The following is an 18,205-nucleotide window of genomic DNA, read 5'->3' as shown; positions in this document are numbered from 1 at the left end:
TAGTTTACAGCTAATTGTACACCATAAAATTTACACGAAAATAGATGTTTTAAAGATGAGTGAAAGGTGAAATACTATTGAACCCAGAGTCAATAAGAGAGTTCATGGAATTCCCTGAGCAGGAAGGAAGTGACATGATGTGACAGGAGTTTTAGGAAAATCACTTTGACAGCTCTGTGGATGACCAGATTTGAAGAGGAAAGACTTGGCTTGGGGAATCCAATTAGGAGACTGTTAAAACAGCTTGGTGGAGAAGTGACAAGGGCTTGACTGGAGCGATGGCTATTAGTCCAAAGTATAATGACAAGATTTGGCAGCTGACTGGATATATGGGGTGTAGGAGACAGGAGACAAAGATGTTTTGTTGTCATTTAATTGTTTTCAGTCATGTGCAACCCTGTTTAGGGTTTTCTTGGCAAAGACACTGGCATGGTTTGTTAGTTCTTTCTCCAGCTCATTTTATAGATGAGGAAACTGAGGCAAACAGGATGAAATTACTTGCTCAGGGTCATAGTTTGTAAAGAAGATCCAGAAATTTAAAAAAAATTATTTATTTGTTTGTTGGTTACATTAAATTCCTAGTTATTTCCCTCCCTTTTTTCTCTCCCTGCACTAGAGAAGGCATTACTTTACCAAAAGATATATGTATATTTTAAATGATGCCTTGCTTGTTTATGTTTATTAGTTCTTCCTTTGGAGTTGGATATTTACAAGTTATTCTTCAAACATTAGTTCTGTAGTTCTATGTAATGTTCTCTTGGTCTTTCCATGTTTCTTTGAAATGAACTTGCTTGTTGTTTCTTATGGTGCAGTATCATTCCATCACAATCATATGCTACAGCTTGTTCAGCCATTCCCCAATTGATGGGCATCCCTTCAGTTTCCAGTTCTTTGCCACCACAAAGAGGGATGCTATAAATGTTTTAGAACATAGAAGCTCTTTTCCTTTTTCCCTAATCACCTTGGGATACAGACCCAATAATAGTATTGCTGGGTCTGAGGGTATACATACTTTTATAACTCTCTGGGCATCATTCCAGATTACTCTCCAAAATGGTCAGATCAGTTTACAGTTCCACCAACAGTGTATAATGTCCCAATTTCCCTGCATCACCTCTAACATTTGCCATTTGCCCTTTTATCATTTTAACTGGTCCAAAAGGTGTGAGCCGGTCCAGTAGGTGTGAGATGTTATCTCTGAATTATTCTGATTTCTATTTCTCCAATCAGTAATGATTTAGAACATTTTTTCTTTTGACTCTATATGGCTTTGATTTCGTCATCCAGAAACTATCCATACATATATTTGGACCATTTATCATTTGGGAAATGGCTCATATTCTTATATTTTTTACAGTTTTCTCTATATTTTTGATATGAGACTTCTATCTAAGAAACTGTAAGAATTTTCTCCAATTTCCTGCTTTCCTTCTAATCGTGGTTATGTTAGTTTTATTTGTACAAAACCTTCTAAATTTAATGCATACAAACATACTGATTTTATATTTCACAAAGCTCTCTATTTCTTGTTTCTTCATAAATTCCTCTCTCATCCATAAATCTGATAGTTAATGTTATGTTCCCTGTTCTTCTAATTTGTTTATACTATACTTCTTTATGTCTAGGTCACATATCCATTTTGATCTGACCTTAGTAAATGGTGTAAAATATTGGTCTCTATTTAGTTTCTGCAATACTGCTTTCCAGACCATGAAGTTTGGAATGTGGGTGACTAGGAGGATGCTGGTACCCTCAGTAATGTAGGATGATAAGGAAATTTGGAAAACCTGCAGGTTTGGGGAGATAATTTGATGAGGTTATTGCAATCTCTCCATACAACTTACTCTATTGCATTACAAACAAAAAGCTCTAAGAAGAATGTTTGCTGCAGTTACTATGTATTCTCTGCCATTAGTCTGAAATCTAGGTGGGTTGGGGGTGAGGATGGAGTGGAATTTTCCACCCCTGACACAGTAAAGTGGGGAAGGGGAAAGTTCAGGGTCCTTGATCCAGTCCTCCCTTCTGACTCCTCCCTACCTTTGGACAGTGGTAGAGAGCTATAGCTTAGAGGAGCCTTTTGGAAGATCCCAGTCAGGTGAATTTTACTCTTTGGAACTACCAAAGTGACAATGCTATGATTTTTCCGAATCTAATTGATTACCCATAAGTTTCTGTGAATGTCCTATTTCTCTATCCTCTCTAATATACTGGGTTTTGTAGATGAGTAAGTCGAAGAAAATCTGCAACAGAGGGATAGGATGAAGATTTGCAGAAGCTGTCAATCAAGGAGTTGAAATACAGAGCTTGTATTCAGTGTTCAAAGAACCAAAGAATTATCTGAAAAGGACCTCAGGAAATCTAGTTCAATCTTCTTCAACAGATAAAGAAGCTGAGACCCAAAGAGGATGAATGACTTGACTGACATCACGCATGGAGTAATCATCATGAGCAGGATTTGAACTGAGGTCCCATTATTGGGGAGACAACACCCTTTCCTATATACCATGTTATGGGGAGACATTAAGCCCAGAAGTTAAGATATAATGAAAGTTTAAAAAAATTACCAAGGTCTTGGTATATTATATTATTTCTAATTATAATTCTATCTCTTGGAAAGTAAAATATCATCATTGTATTGTGATATTTAGCACAATTAATTGCTACCATGTGATCATTTTAATTAACTTTCAATGACTTTATTGAGGACTTTTTTCAGGCTTCAAAAAAAACATGAAAAACAAAAGAAGCAAGTATTCTTTTATTGACCCAATATCAGTTAACTAAGAAACATATTTTAAAATGTAAATTTATAAAAGAAAGTAGATGAATTTAATTTTTTCTAGCAATACAGGGCCTAATGAAAAAATAAAATAAAATATCGTAAAATGCTATTAAATGAGATATATTTGAAGTGCATAAGGTTTTTCTTTTACAAAATATACAGACAAGTTTATATTTTATAAACATAAATAGCATAGATAGTAACATGTTTTTATTTAGTCACATTTAGAGTGAAGATCTAAAATTCTTCCAGAAACCTAGTTTTTTAAAGGAAAGTAGTTTCTTAAGATTCTTCAGCTTGGGTTTTTCTTTTACCTTATCTAAAATCTTTGGACTCTATAAGACCAATGTGAACAGTATATGAATTAAAGAAGCAAGTATTCCAAAGGGTTCCAGAAGGTACTATAATTCTATAATGTAAAATTCCATAATAAAAGGTTCCATAAATGTAATATATCTGAGCCCAAATTTGTTCATTTTTAAAAAAAGGAATCTGAGATTCCTGGTGCCTCCTTTGTTCTAACCAATGTTCACAATGTAAAACTACCAGTTTAAGCATGCTATTTTTAAGTTGAAAATTATTTATGAATTTCCTGAAATTTTGTTTCTAAAACTAACTTCTAGTTAAATAGTGAAAACTGTTTAATCCCAATGCAAATACTGTATAATTAGAGTTAAATAGTGAAAATGGTTTAATCTCCAATACAAATACTATGTAATCTAAGAGTCAGAAACTCAAATTTTCCCAAGATAGTATATTTTCCCTTCATCTCCCAATTCCTTCCTTTTTTTCCCTCCCCAAATCGAGCCTCTGGGGTTCACTAGTAAGTTCCCTTGGTCTCTTCCTAATGATATTTATCTCACTGTTTTCATTGATGCTTATTTTATCCCTACAACTTCCCCTATTAGATTTTACGTTCCAGAAGTCAAGGATTTTATTTTATTCGTTTATATAGCCCATTAGAGGGAAGTCACTGTACTTCTGAAATAATGGTGCTCAAAAAATGTGTTGAATTACTGAATTTACATATTCTCCTAATATGGGTGCATCAGCAGGAAACTTAAATATGTGTACAAGGAGAAAAAAAAAACTTAAAATGAGACACAAATCAGTGTATTTAAGAACTGACTAATAATTGCATTTTAAAAAGAGTCTTCTTAAATGGGCTACTTTGGAAACATAGAATCTGAGAACTAGATGGAACCTTCAAGATAACTTCATATATTATTACAATTTAATTGCATCTGTCAAGTAGAAATCTACTGGGAATCATGCTTCAGAAATTTAACTTTTATTTCTCAGAATTTCTTCATTCTAAGACATTTCAGAAATGAACAACTTTTACCTTTAAAATAATCTGTCATTAGAGGAGGATTTTATAATTCAATTTATATATTATAATTTGCATTTGGAAATTTTAAGTGACCTACATTGACTTAATCATTAACCCTTGTTTGTTTAAAATGACAACTATTAAATAGTTTCCTATTTTTAAGATGAGTCTGGATGCAACCACTGGATTCAGTGTCTTCTATCTAATTTCTATAGTAAGTTTGGTAAAATTTGACTATAAAGATTGTTGAAAGGACTAGACTGGACTTCCCACCCCCCACCCCCCATCATACAAACATAGCTTAATTCATTTTTAAACTTCAAAACTGTAGTTCATACTGCTGGAGTTCAAAACAAGGGTTTAAAATTCTTGTAACTTGTTCAGTTTATGGTATGGATATATAGATTCATCTAGAAATCTAGGCTTTTCCATTCTAATATCAAGTGTAATTTATGAAAAGTTTTTTCTTTTAAAACTATAAGCATCCAGATGTGCAGAAGCATAAACTGACTGGCTTCATTATGTTGGCAGATCATTCAGAATAATTTTTTGAATCTCGTGTTATTTTCCCTGGAAGTGAAACCAAATATTGTAGTTCCCCTCGATGTTCACAAATAATCGTCCTTGAGTGATGTTCAATGATTCCTTTCAGTATCTGGACTCTACGCAGATCACAATGTTGTAATAATGAGGTTTTCTTGAGTAGAACTCTTTGCTTCATTCCGTCTTCCTCATTTCCTGGCAGCCCAGGTCTACTAGAAATGGTTTTTACCTTTGGGATGGGAAAAAGAGACACATAATTAGGTGCAAGATCTAGTCAGCTCATTTCCATATATCTTTGCAAAAAAAAGTAAACCTGAAAGAGAAACACAAAGTTGGATTTCAAGGGTTGTTTGTTTGTTTTTTTTTCCTGGCACTTTATGTAATCCATTTCGACAATATTAACTGAAAGTGTTCTTAGAATGGTGGTTTCTAACCTGTTGGCTGCAGTCTCCAGGAGTTTAGGAGTTAGGGCAAGGAATCTGTCAGTCCACATGCATACCAATCATTGTCATTTTGATCTTTTCTTTTCAAAAGCACAGAAATGAATTATTTCTTTCCCAAATCTCCATAGATCATTCTGTGATAAAATCATTTTAAAATATTGTGCAAAGAAGCAGGAGAACAATGCACAGGGTAACAGAAATATTATGCAATGATCAACTGGAAAGAAATAAACTATTATCAGAAAAAAAAATAAAGAGCCAAAGAAGAAACTGTTGGGATCTGATTGCAGATCAAAGCATGCCACCCTTTACTTTACCTCCTTCATGAGTGTTTTATTGTATATGTGATATGTGTCTTCAGTTACAACATGGGGAATATGGAAATATGTATTTTATGAAAGCCCTGAATACTTCCCATCTCAGAGAGGGAGGGGGAGAAGCTGAATTGCAAAATGTCAGAAAACAATTGTCAAAAATTATTTCTACATGTGATTGAAAAAAAATCTCATTCAAGAGATACTACTAGAATCGCGCGTTGGCTATGGGAGAGGTGGGGGGGGGGGAGGAAAAGAAAATGATTTTTCTTTCCAATGAATAATGTTTGAAAATGACCAAATAAAATAATGTTTTTTAAAAAAGAGAGATATACTACCTTAGCATATGAGGTTCTTGGGAATTTTTTTTAATGTTAAAAAAAAGGATCTTCATAGTAAAAATGGTTGGAAGCCACTTCCAAAGAGATTATATCATCCATTTTACAGATGAGAAAACTGAGACCAATAACATTAAGTGGCATATAGCCAACTTAACCACATAGCCAAAGAGCTCAATCTTAACTCTGAAGCCTGGATGTCTCTTCTATTGGACCTTTGCCATAGAAATAACCTTTTATTCCCTCTCCCCCCCAACACATATGCCAAATAATTTTTAAAATAACATTTAAAAATTTAATTTTATTCATTTGTTTGTTGATTGTATTAAAAGTTCCAGGGATCTCCCTTCCTCCCTCCCTTCCCTGTAGCAGAGAAGGCATCATTTGACAGAAAAAAAGTGTGTATAAATTGTCTTCCACGTTTCTATTCATCAGTTCTTTCTCTGCAGGTGCACATCCACAGCTATGTGCCAACAATTCTGTATCTGTATATAATGTTCTCTTGGTTCTACTCGTTTTTCTTTTCATAATTTCATGTGGTTTTTTTTCCATTAAAAAATAAACTGCTCATCATTTCTTATGGCCCAAATAGTAGTTTTGAAGAGGTCTCAGAGGCAGTTGTTGGAGGATTTTTTGGTAGTTATTTCTTCATATTGACTGCATTAGCAATTGTGACTATTTGGGGTGATATGTTGAGTCAATGGACATTAGACAACACGAGTTTCAGATTTAACCGATTGATTGTTAGCCTGAGGCTTGATCATTGCTTTCTATTAAATTTCCCTCCCCTTATTGCATACCAAAGATGGTTTTCCTTTTAACAAGTGGAGCAGATTATTAAAGTTTGAGCGGCCTCAATTAGGATTTGGTCCCTTATTGCTCTACTTTTACTAATGAGGTGGAGTATTTGCAGTGAAAGCAAACACTCTTGTCATGGACAGTCTTCAGTTGGCTCATCCTGTTTGATTTCAATTAGGGAAATAGATAACCCTGACTTGGCTTCCTTCCATCTATCTCCATCGAGCAGGTAGAGTATTGCCAAGAGTGGTGGGCAGGCTACTCAAGGAAGGCTTTCCCTAACGTTCATCTAAGAATAAATATTTTAGCTATCAGATTCAGAAGGTATTTTATTTGCCGAGAATCATGCTTCCCTTTTCAGCTAGGAGGATGATAATCTTTTATGGGAAGGAGACTACTGGTGCCGAGGCAGAGCAGAACCAATCAAACAACAAACATTTATTAAAAAACTACCGTGAGCCAAGTACCATTTTAAACACCAAGAGAAGAATTGGACACAACTGAACAAAAACATAAAAGCTGAAATAGTCCTTGCCCAAAGGGAGCTTACATTCCATTAGAAGAAACAGACATACACCCAATAAATCAATACCAAATACATACAAGTTAACGGGAGGGAGGAAGGGAGAAGGAAAGGTCTGGTGTCATTGGTGACATTTGGCTGAGAAGTAGAAATGAATGGGGAGGATATTCCAGGCAACGGGGATAGCAAGTGCAAAGCAATTCTCCTGTGTAAGTGGCTTGGCCAGCTAGCCAAGTTGGATAGAACCCAAAATACAGACTCTGGTCCAGTGCCGTAATGGGTAATAAGCCTGGAAAGGCAGATTGGAGCCAGATGTGAAGAAGGGCTTTCAAAGCCAAGAAGAGAAGTTTGTATTTGATCAGTGCAGTAGAGTGGAAACATCTCTGCATTTGGAGTTTTACTTTTCTTTACCTTTACTAGTTACTAATGGAGTACTTGGATCTGCCACTTACTACTTGTATGACCATGGTATAGTTAGTTAAATTCCTTTTTTTTATTACAAATTTTAGATTAAAATATTAGATAATTTAAAATTTTTAGTTTTTTTCAATTACACATACATTTTTGACATTACATGTACAAAATGTTGACAATTTTTGACAATTGTTTTCTGATATTTTGCCATTCAGATTCTCTCCCTCTGCTCCTCTCTAGGCATAAGTAGTCTAATATAGGTTATACTCGTGCATTCATGCAATACATATTTCCATAGTCCCCATGTCAAGTCACTTAAGTTCTTTTGGTTTCAGTTTCCTCATCTTTAAAATAAAGGGGTATAATGGAGGTTTGTAGGTGGTAAAAGAAACAGGATCTAGGAGAAACAGCTGATGTTTAAGGTTGGTTCAGAGAGAGGAGAGGGGGTGGATATTTTCCCCCTTCAGCCTTCCCTCCTCAGCTATGGCTGCTCTTCCAGATTTTCTCGTGTCCCTCTTGTCCTCCTCCACTACTAGAGACTAAATGTTTCTTCTTAGGAAGATGTCTTTCCCATTAAAGCTGTTCACTCACACTTCATTTAAATTTAGGAAATGATAACCACTTTAATGTAAATTTATTCAATGAGGGTAATACAAAGAAATGGCTGGCAGGGAAAAGAATGGTAAAGGAAAATGGGGAAAAGGGGTCCCTTTCCCTAACTAAATTCTTTTCCTCCCTCCTCAAGTTTGGGGAACTCAGGCTTTGGCAGCCTGAGCCCCCTGAGAGATAGTCAGGTTGATTGACCCTGGGTTTGGCCCCTTGGTCACAGTTCAGACCCAGGACAACAGGAGTTGAAGTAAAGTCTGACAAAGAGCTCAATGTCTTTTCTCAGGTTTCTCTTCAGTAGTCTTTTCTATTGGGAAATGTTGGGGGGAGGATTTCCAGTCACAAGCAGAAAAAAGGTGGGTAACCCTCAGGAGAAAGTCTTAACCAGCCCTCTCTCTTCAGCTTCTCAAGACTGAGAGACCAATTGCTCTTCAGAAGGAATCTTCTGCTTCTCAAGATTCCAGCCTCTTGGGGCCCTTCCCTCAACCAGGAGAGATTCAGCTTGGCACTTTCTTAGGTGCCAGCCTCTGTCACAGAGGGTTGGGCTTGCTGGCTTCTAAGGTTCCTTTCCTATTAAATTTATTATCTAGGGGCAATAGTGGGCTTCTGGAGTTTGAGCAGGGAGTGAGAACAAGGAAAGCCATGGAAGAAGTTTATCAATGTTGCACCCCTATATAAGTACCTCTTCCACCAGTCCCCATCAGTGACCTTTATCACCTCCTGGGATCCTCCCCAAAGGCAAAAAGCCTATTTTTCATCCAGGCAGAATAATATCAGTTAGACTTTTGGCAAATATTAGAAATGAAGTTCAAAGCTTAGCCTTCGGTATTGATTAATCTTTTCAAGTACTGAGAGCACCTGTGCCCAAACCAGTATTGATTCAGTTCAGCAATTTAACATCCTCCCCAGACTAACCAGAGGGCTCAGTGGTGGGTAGCCCCAGAGTGTCTGCAGAAAAGTGAGAAAGGTCTCCAGCCCTAGACCTGCGGAGGTGATTTATGGGAGGACATGAGCAGGAATTGATAATTTGTTATCTGCATTGCTTTAGGGAAGAGCCAATTCCAGGAGGTCTTAGCCCTATTTGTGTGAGTATTGGGTATGGGATTAAGTGCAATCCTCCCCATCCCCACCCCAAGAGGGATACAACTACAGCCCACAGGAGGCACCCCAGGAGGCTGAGAGCCCCAAGAACCAGAGGAGTCCAGAAAGTCTTCCAGGAGGAGCCTGAGCCTTGGCAGCCTGGGAAGCGAGGAGGGCACACACTCCCAGGACTGGAGGCCAGTCTGGGCAAAGAAAGGTAGGAGTTGCCACGAGGGTGTCTGGAGTTCCTGCTACGTTGTTGTTAGTATGTGTAGAGAGGGGAATACATTAATCTGGGAAGTGATCTGTGAGCAGAACCGTGGAAGCTCTGAAGACCGGGCAGAGGAGTTTGGTTTGTTTTTCCCATAGAGAATGGAGATGTCTGAGCAGGAGTGATACACTTACATCTGTTTCTGTTGGAGAGGGGAAAGGGAAACCAGGGAGACCAGACCTGAGGCCACTGAAAAGTAACAGGCCAGAAATGAGGAAGGTCTGAACTAACAGGGCTGCTATGTGAAACAAGACCAAGTAGATCTGCTTTGTAGTTGGAAGGGACTTCACAGGCCATCTAGTCTTCCCGTCTCTCCCCTCTCTCTGACACTTACGGATGAGGAAACATTGTAACTTGCTCAAGATCACCCTAAAACCATGGCAGAGTCAGGATTTGAATTCATGGCCTTTTTCTTTTCCCTTTAAATGCCTACCTTCTGTCTTAGATCCATGAAAGGCAGAAGAGTGGTAAGAGCTAGGCAATTAAGAGATAAGGGACTTGCCCAAGAACACCCAGCTAGGAAGTGTCTGAGGCCAGATTTTTTTTTTAATCCCTTACCTTTCATCTTAGAAACAATAATTATTATTTCTTATGTATATTGTTCCTTATGTATGTTGGTTCCAAGGCACAAGAGCAGGAAGGGCTAGGCAATGGGGGTTAAGTGATTTGTCCACATTTGAACCCAGGACCTCTCATCTCTAGTCCTGGCTCTCCATCCACTGAGCCACCCAGCTGCCCCAAATCCTTGGCTTTTGATCTAGCATTCTTTTCAATGTAAAACGAGACGCCTTATTCAGCAGGAACTTGCTTATACAGGATTGGACATAAAATAATAATAATAGCTAATATTTAGATAGTGCTCACCATGTGCCAGGCACTGTATATTATCTAGGAAAAAGAATATGAAATTCAAATAATGCATGGTTCCATGTGTCCTGGCACCTTCACTGCAGTTTAAATTGGGCACAAACACTGAGAAGATGGAAGGGAGGGGTTAAAAGAATAAAAAAGAAAGAAAAGAGTTTGAACTTGCCTCTCTAGCAATTGAAAGAGTGACACACCAAGATTTAGGCAGAAGGATGATGTCTGACTAGAAGAATGAATTGAAAGGAATGGTGACTGAAGGCTGAAAGGCCTGTGGGTAGAATACTGAAGAAGCCCAGGCATATACAGGCAATGAGGGCTCTTTGCTGAGGCAGCTAGTTAGCTCAGGGGATAGAACACTGGGCCTAGAGTCAGGAAGCCCCAAGTTCAAATCTGGCTTCAGAAATTTACTAGCTGTGTGACCCTGGGCAAGTCATTTAACTCTGTTTGCCTTCATCCCCTGGAGAAGGAAATGGAAAACCAGTATCTTTGCCAAGAAAACCCCTTCGATAGTACCGGTGTGATATGGTCCAGGGGGCCACGAAGAGTTAGACTGAACATCAAAAGATGGGAAAGGATGGAAAAATCCCACCTTAGTAGAGCTGGTCAGAAATTGAATGGACATTGAATGGGCTGTGGATTCTTTGGCGCTATAGGCAGCAAGTCAGTTTCACAAGCTGAAGGTCCCGAGTTCGATCTTCGGAAGGAGGGTGTGATATGCTGGGAAAAGGCTTCTGGAGACGAAGAGTCACTGACTTTGGATTGGGTTTAGCTCCCACCTGAAGTGGATTGTCTATTCCCCCGAGGGTCCCCCACTCAGTCTGAAACTGCTAGCCTGGGATTCCCTTCAGGGTAGATTCCCATGGGAAAAGGGAACAAGGACAAGCTTTGGGGTCTCCAACCTATAAGCTAGTCCTGAAACTTGGGGTTCATCAGATCCCACTAGGCCACAAGTTTGGGATGCCTAGATTCCATGTTGACACATTTCAGTCCCTCCACTGGATTTCTTCGAACATTGACTGGTCTGCCTGCCCCTTTTGGGAAGACTAGAGCAGGGTCTCCATGACCTCCATGTCCCTGCTGGCTTTTAGGTTCTGAATCTTCCTGAGCAGCCAGAGCTTCATTCATTCATTCATTCATTCATTCATTCATTCATTCATTCATTCATTCATTATTTATTCATTCATTCATTTATTTGTTTATTTTTTATTTGTCTATTTATTTATTTATTTGCTTGCTTGTTTGTTCATTCATTTATTTATTTACTTATTCATTCATTCATTCATTCATTTATTTATTTGTTTGTTTGTTTATTTGAACCCTTACCTTCCTTCTTGGAGTCTTGGAGTCAATACTGTGTATTGGCTCCAAGGCAGAAGAGTGGTAAGGGCTAGGCAATGGGGGTCAAGTGACTTGCCCAGGGTCACACAGTTGGGAAGTGTCTGAGGCTAGATTTGAACCTAGGAACTCCCATCTCTAGTCCTGGCTCTCCATCCATTGAGCAACCCAGCTGCCCCCTCCCCCCCCCCCAACCAGAGCTTTAGGGAGGGAATCAAAAGTAGGGGATTCTGGTTCTACAGGAGTGCTGAGAACAAGTTGCTGGGTCACTCCCGGTACCCCCTGCTTCTCTGGCTCCTCTTGAACACGGAGATAATATTTGTTCTGCCTTTCTCACAGAGTTGTTGCAAGGATCAAAAGGGATGGTGGATGTAAAAGTGTTTTTGAGAACTTTGAAGCAGTGACCTATTATTATAATTATAATCCTCATCTTTATTACTCATAAAGCCAGCCTTGACTCCAAACTTGCCTAAGGTTTTTAGCTGGGATACTACAATTTGATAAGGATACCAGGTCAAAGGGGCATCATTGAAAAGTGTTGTTGGTTTGGGCCTTGGAAGTTATGTCTTTAACCCTTTCCTCCTGACCAATGATGAGGCTCCCAGGCCATTTCTTCAGGCATAACCCAACTATACCTTTAACCTTCTCACCTGCCTTGCCAGAAACCTGGCCTCCAGGGTTCCCCCTCTTCTTTCCTCCCCATTTCTGGTTGTTGTTCATTTTTTTTTCATCATATGAATTCAAATTCAATCCTGGAATGGAAGCTCTTAGGAGCATTATCCACTTCCTGTATCTCAGAGTCACTTTCCAGATCTCTCTCTCTCTGTCTCTGTCTCTGTCTCTCTCTCTCTGTCTCTGTCTCTCTTCCTCCCTCCCTCCCTCCCTCTCTCTCTCTCTCTCTCTCTCTCTCTCTCTCTCTCTCTCTCTCTCTCTCTGTCTCTGTCTCTCTCTCTCTGTGTCTCTATCTCGGTCTCGGTCTCTGTCTCTCTCTGTCTCTGTCTCTCTCTCTCTCTCTCTGTGTGTCTCTATCTCTGTCTCTGTCTCTGTCTCTCTCTCTCTGTCTCTGTCTCCCTCTCTCTCTCTCTTTCTCTCTCTCTCTCTCTCTGTCTCTGTCTCTCCCTCTCTTTCTCTCTCTGTCTCTGTCTCTGTCTCTATCTCTGTCTCTATCTCCCTCTCTCTCTCTCTTTCTCTCTCTGTCTCTGTCTCTATCTCTGTCTCTCCCTCTCTTTCTCTCTCTGTCTCTCTGTCTCTGTCTCTCTCTCTGTCTGTCTCTGTCTCTCTGTCTCTGTCTCTCTCTCTTTCTCCCCCCCTCCCTCTGTCTTTCTGCCTCTCTCTTTCAACCCCCAATTTGACCCTTTAAGCTATGACGACATCAGATCAGAAGGCATTAAGAGCAGAGCATTGTCTTAGATATCATTTAGGAAGGAGAAGCTACTGTCATTCAAGCAAACACTACTCCCCATATAATAAATGGTGCCTCTGGTCCCAAAGAGGGTGGTAAAGAGCAGCATAGAGGCAGGAAAAGTTCAGACTTCTGAAAACTCTTCCTTACTGATTACAAACTAAATGTACCTAGGGGACTGAAAAAGGATCCTGGGGCTGTTGTGAGGGTCAGTGAAGACACCATGCCAAAAATGCTTTGCAAAGCTTTGAGCTCTGGATGAACGTTAGCAATTACAAGGCCACGTGAGGTATGATGCTAGAAGGTGACCTTAGAGGTTATCAAGTCCTATCTTCTCATTTTACAGATGAAGAAACTGAGGCTGGAAGAGGTTAAGTGATTGGCCAGGGTTCCTCTGCCCAACTCTAAGCTCAGGACTCTACCCACTGCACCACCTAGTGGTATAATTTATAGAAATTTCTATAATTCTGTTGGAGAGCATCATAGCTTTCCAGCTTCAATTGTGATTATTATTGCATTAGGACAGATTAACTAGACAATTTCAGCCACGTGAAACAGGAAATGGGTAATGATTTCAAGGAATTAATGTAATCCTTATCTTTTCTCTGAAAGATAAATTTCTCTGCTTTTTCAATGGAATTCCCAAAGTATTTCTTAGTTTAGAATTAGTTAAAAAGAAAGCAATTTTTTTAAACCAGCTGGATGAAAAGCTACCATGAAGTTATTGTTAATTCAATAATCTGCTCAATATTTTTATTTAAGTTATTTAGACCAAGTAAATGGTACTTTAATAATAATGAATTACAGCATCTGTTTGTGTAGAACTTCATCATTTTCTTTCTTTCTTTTTTTAAAAGTCTTATCTTCTGTCTCCAAATCAATACTAAGAATCAGTTCCAGGGCAGAAAAGCTGTAAGGGTGAGGCAATTGGGGCTGAGTGACTTTTTGCCTAAGGTCACACAGTTAGGAAGTGTATGAGGTGAAATTTGAACCCAACACCTCCCATCCTGGGGACTAGCTCTCTATCCACTGAGTCACCTAGCTGCCCCTAATTTTATAATTTTCAGCATATTTCTATAGCACTAATTCATCTGATCTATATAACAATCCTCTGAGGCAGCGGGGGCAGGCAGGATTCTTCCTCCTTTTTTTGCAAGGGTGGAAACTGAGGACCACAGAAATGAAGTCCTACTCCTAGTGTCGGAACCTTGATTAGGAGCCAGGAGTTCTGACTCCTAGCACAGCAAGTGTTTTTAATGGCTTTCTCTTAGTCCTGAAATGTGTTTATTAGAATTAGTATTAAGGAGGACAATTACTTGACTGTGTGATTAAATACTGGCAAGCTAATGACCCATTAGTAGCAATTTATTAAGTTGTACCAGGATCACAGATTTAGAGCTGGAAGGAATCCTGGAGCCCATCTAGTTCGACTTCCTTTATGAAGGGGATCAAACCGAGTCCCAGAAAAGTTAATTGACCTCACCGTGTTCCCACAGGTCCAGGTCATCTGACTCCGTCTTCAGGGTTCTCTACAAAGTACTGTGATGTCTGAGGTTGCATTAATCAAAGTGTCTGTAAAATAAAGGGCTTGAACTAGGTGTTTTAAGGCGCCTTCCAATTCTAATAATTCATGGCAATTAAGCTGAATACCTGGCACATCGTTTGTGGTTCTCATTCAGTCACTTCAGTCGTGTCTCATTCTCTGACCCCCTTTGAGGTTTTCTGGGCAGATCCTGGAGTGAGTGGTTTGCCATTTCCTTTTCCAGCTCACTTTACAGATGAGGAAACTGAGGCAAACAGTTAAGTGAGTTAAGGATTAAGTGATTTGCTCAAGGTTATACCACTAGTATCCAGAGGCCAAATATGGACTCAAGGCCTCCTGAATCCTGGGCCAACACCTCATCCACTATGTCCCTGGAACATTGAAAGTACTTAGGACGGCTTTATTTAATAAATGGCTGACGGTGTCTTCTATCACTGGGTTAAGACATAGGGGAATATAAAACAAGTTTAAGAAGCCTTCCACTTGTCCTTAAAAAAAAAAAATATATATATATATATATATATATATATATATATATATATATACCTATATATCTATCTCAGATTTGTATGTGATGGAATCGCTACAACCTGTGATCGTGTAAGTTAATTTGGTACAGGCTGCTTGGGTTGGGGATTGGGGGGAGCAGATTAGGCTAGCAAGGGAATCTGAAGGCTTTGATGAGAAGATGAGCTGGATGTGGGCGAAATCTGGATGGGGGGATGGAGGGCAGGGATGTAGAGGAAGAGCAAAGTGGGACAGACACTCTAAAGAGACCTGGCAGACAGACTGGATCTTAGAAAATTTGTGGGAAATTAAGGAGAACGGAGCCAGACCAGAGATGACCCTGAAAGCTGTAGAATGAAGGCAATAAAGTCATTTTTACCGTCTTGAACCAGCTAATTCATTTATTTCACTGCAGCTTAAATCAAGCTAGCAAGCATTTATTAAACACTTATTATGTTCCAGGCACTGTGCTGAAGACACAAAGAGAGGCAAAAAATAGCCCCAGTTCTCAAGTTCACAATCTAAGGGAGGAAGACACAATGTAAACCACTAGGTGCAAACAAGATACATACAGGAAAAATTGAAACTAATCAACAGAAGAGAGGCCCTGGCACTCATGGTACTATACTCATAGAAGGTGAGATTTGAGCTGGAACTGAAGGAAGTTAGGAGATGGAGAGGAAGAAAATTCTAGGCAAAAGTCAGGTGGCTCATTGGATTGAGAGCCAAATCCAGAGATGGGAGGTTTTAGGTTCAAATCTGACCTGGGACACTTCCTAGCTGTGTGACCCTGGGTAAGTCACTTAACCCCCATTGTCTGGCCCTTACCACTCTTCTGCCTTAGAAGCAATATATAGTATTTATTCCAAGACGGAAGGTAAAGATTTAAAAAAATAAATAAATAAATTTTAAAGTCTATCATCTGACAGGCATTAGCTTTGTGCTTTTGATACCAAGAAGGGGAAAAAAATAGACAATGCTTTTAGAAAATTTAAAATCTGTTTGCTGAGGCAAAGGAAACAGGATGAAAGCTTCCTATACCTATATATAGCCCCTCTTCAGCGTAGAGGTCACGGGTGCTGTAGCCTCTCACAATTAGGTAGGACCTTTTTACCTCTCCCCATTTCCCCCTCTTCTCTCCCTACCCCCAAATAATAGCTACCTTGCTAGTGATTTTAGCCCTCTTTACCCTCTCTGGACCATTGCACAAGTATCCAGAGGAGCTACTCCAGTCTTGATCCCACTAACACACCCTTTAGAGAATTGGACTTCTTGGGAGCCACAGTGCTGCCCTAGTGGGCAAATGGTCCTTTTCTGCCTAGTTCTGTGGGTCCCATAGAGCCGGACACGACTGAACAACAATACACCTCAAGGAGGGCAAAGAAGAAGACGAGGGCTCAAGTTTCCAAAATATTCAGAGTAACAGGTTTTTTTATTTGTTGGTAACAAAGAACTGGAAGCTAAGTTGATGTTCATCCATGGGGAAAAGGCTAGCAAATTGTGGAATATAAACGTAATTACAGGGATATAAGAAAAAATGAATATCGAACTTTCATGGACACATAAGATTTGATGAACTGACGCAGAGTAAAGAAAGCAGAACCTTGAAAAATAAATGTGAAGATCACAACAAAGTGAATGGAAAGAACAAAACAGACTAAACTGAATGCTGGATAATTATAATGGTCAAGGCTGACTCCTCCATACTTTACAGTAGAGGTAAGAGACTATGAGTGTGGAACACTATAGTGTCAGATTCAGTTGGGTTGTTAATTAGCTTTTTAAAAAATCCTTATCTTCAACTAAGAATGAATACTATGTATTGGTTCCAAGGCAGAAGAGTGGTAAGGGCTAGGCAATGGGGGTTAAGTGACTTGCCCAGGGTCACACAGCTGGGAAGTGTATGAGGTCAGATTTGAACCCAGGACCTTTCATCTCTAGGCCTGGCTCTCAATTCACTGAACTACTCAGATGCCCTTGTTAATTAGCTTTACCTAAATACATCTGACCCTTCTGCCCCTCCAATCCTTTTTTCTAAAAAAAGAAAAAGTTGTCTGACTCTGTGGGAATGGCAGAAGGGTGAGAGAGTTACTGAAATGAAGCAGAAAGAAAAACAGAAGTGACCATCATTCCACCTATCCTCTAGAGAGGTATCAGACTCAGGGAATAGAACATAACATATATTTTTGGACATAACCAATGAAAAAAATCTGTTTTGTTTGACTATGTGAATTGGTTACAAGGGTTTTGTTTTTCCTCTTTTTTTTCTTCATCGGGAAGTTGGGATGGAGAAAAATAAATACTTGTTAATTGAAAAAAGCAAAATAAACTGCATTTTAAAACATCATGTAGGGCAGGTAGGTGGCTCAGGGGATAGAATGGAAGGTTTGAAGTTGGGAGGATCTGACTTCAAACCTGGCCTCAGAGGCTTTCTAGCTGGGTGACCTTGGGCAAGTCACTTAATGCCAATCGCGGAGCCCTTACTCCATTCCTGCCTTTGGACTGATACTTGTATTGATTCTAAGGCAGAGGGTATGGATTTTTAAAAAACAATCACATATACTGTCAAAATTAGTTGATGGGTTGCTTAGCTTTACCCTCTCTCCCTGGCTTTTCTCTGACTAGAGGAGAAAGGAAGAATATATTTGAGAATGAAGGTGACCAAAAATCTAAAATAATCAATGAGAATAAAATAGATTCTGAATCTGAAGGCTCCTAAGATTTATTTGGTTGCTCCCTTCTCAATCTGGGAGTTTCCAGCAGGTAGTGAAAGTCACTGCCCTGGCAAATAGCTCTGGGAACCCAGAAAGCTACATACTCTGAGGGTGGTTCTACCTTCTTCTTTCTAGGAGATGCTCAGAGGCAATCACACAGGGCAATGGAGGAAACAGCAATGACTCCTGGAACTGTATAAAAATGACTGATACTTTTATTTTTGCATCTATGTCTAGCTATAGCTCTCATTGTCTGCTACTCAGAGAACCATTGTAAGAATGGTTCTTGTAAGAATAAGTGCCATTGTGTTGTTTCAGTTGTGTCTGACTTTTTGTGAACCTATTTGGGGTTTTCTTAACAAATAGACCTTCTCCAGCTTATTTTATGGATG

At 39.3% G+C, this 18,205-nt stretch overlaps 1 protein-coding gene across 1 annotated transcript in view; it reads right to left on the bottom strand.

Annotated features, from left to right (window-relative positions):
- Positions 1–2,744: 2,744 nt before the first annotated feature.
- APELA (apelin receptor early endogenous ligand) overlaps positions 2,745–18,205 on the bottom strand; it is a 36,851-nt gene continuing 21,390 nt past the window's right edge. Inside the window, exon 3 of the mRNA XM_016423137.2 lies at positions 2,745–4,887. The gene's annotated coding sequence lies outside the window, so the exon portion shown is untranslated. The remainder of the gene's footprint in view (positions 4,888–18,205) is intronic.

This window comes from Monodelphis domestica, chromosome 6, assembly GCF_027887165.1.
Source record: "Monodelphis domestica isolate mMonDom1 chromosome 6, mMonDom1.pri, whole genome shotgun sequence".
Classification (NCBI taxonomy): domain Eukaryota; kingdom Metazoa; phylum Chordata; class Mammalia; order Didelphimorphia; family Didelphidae; genus Monodelphis; species Monodelphis domestica.
This window is presented reverse-complemented; position numbering and strand designations above follow the sequence as displayed.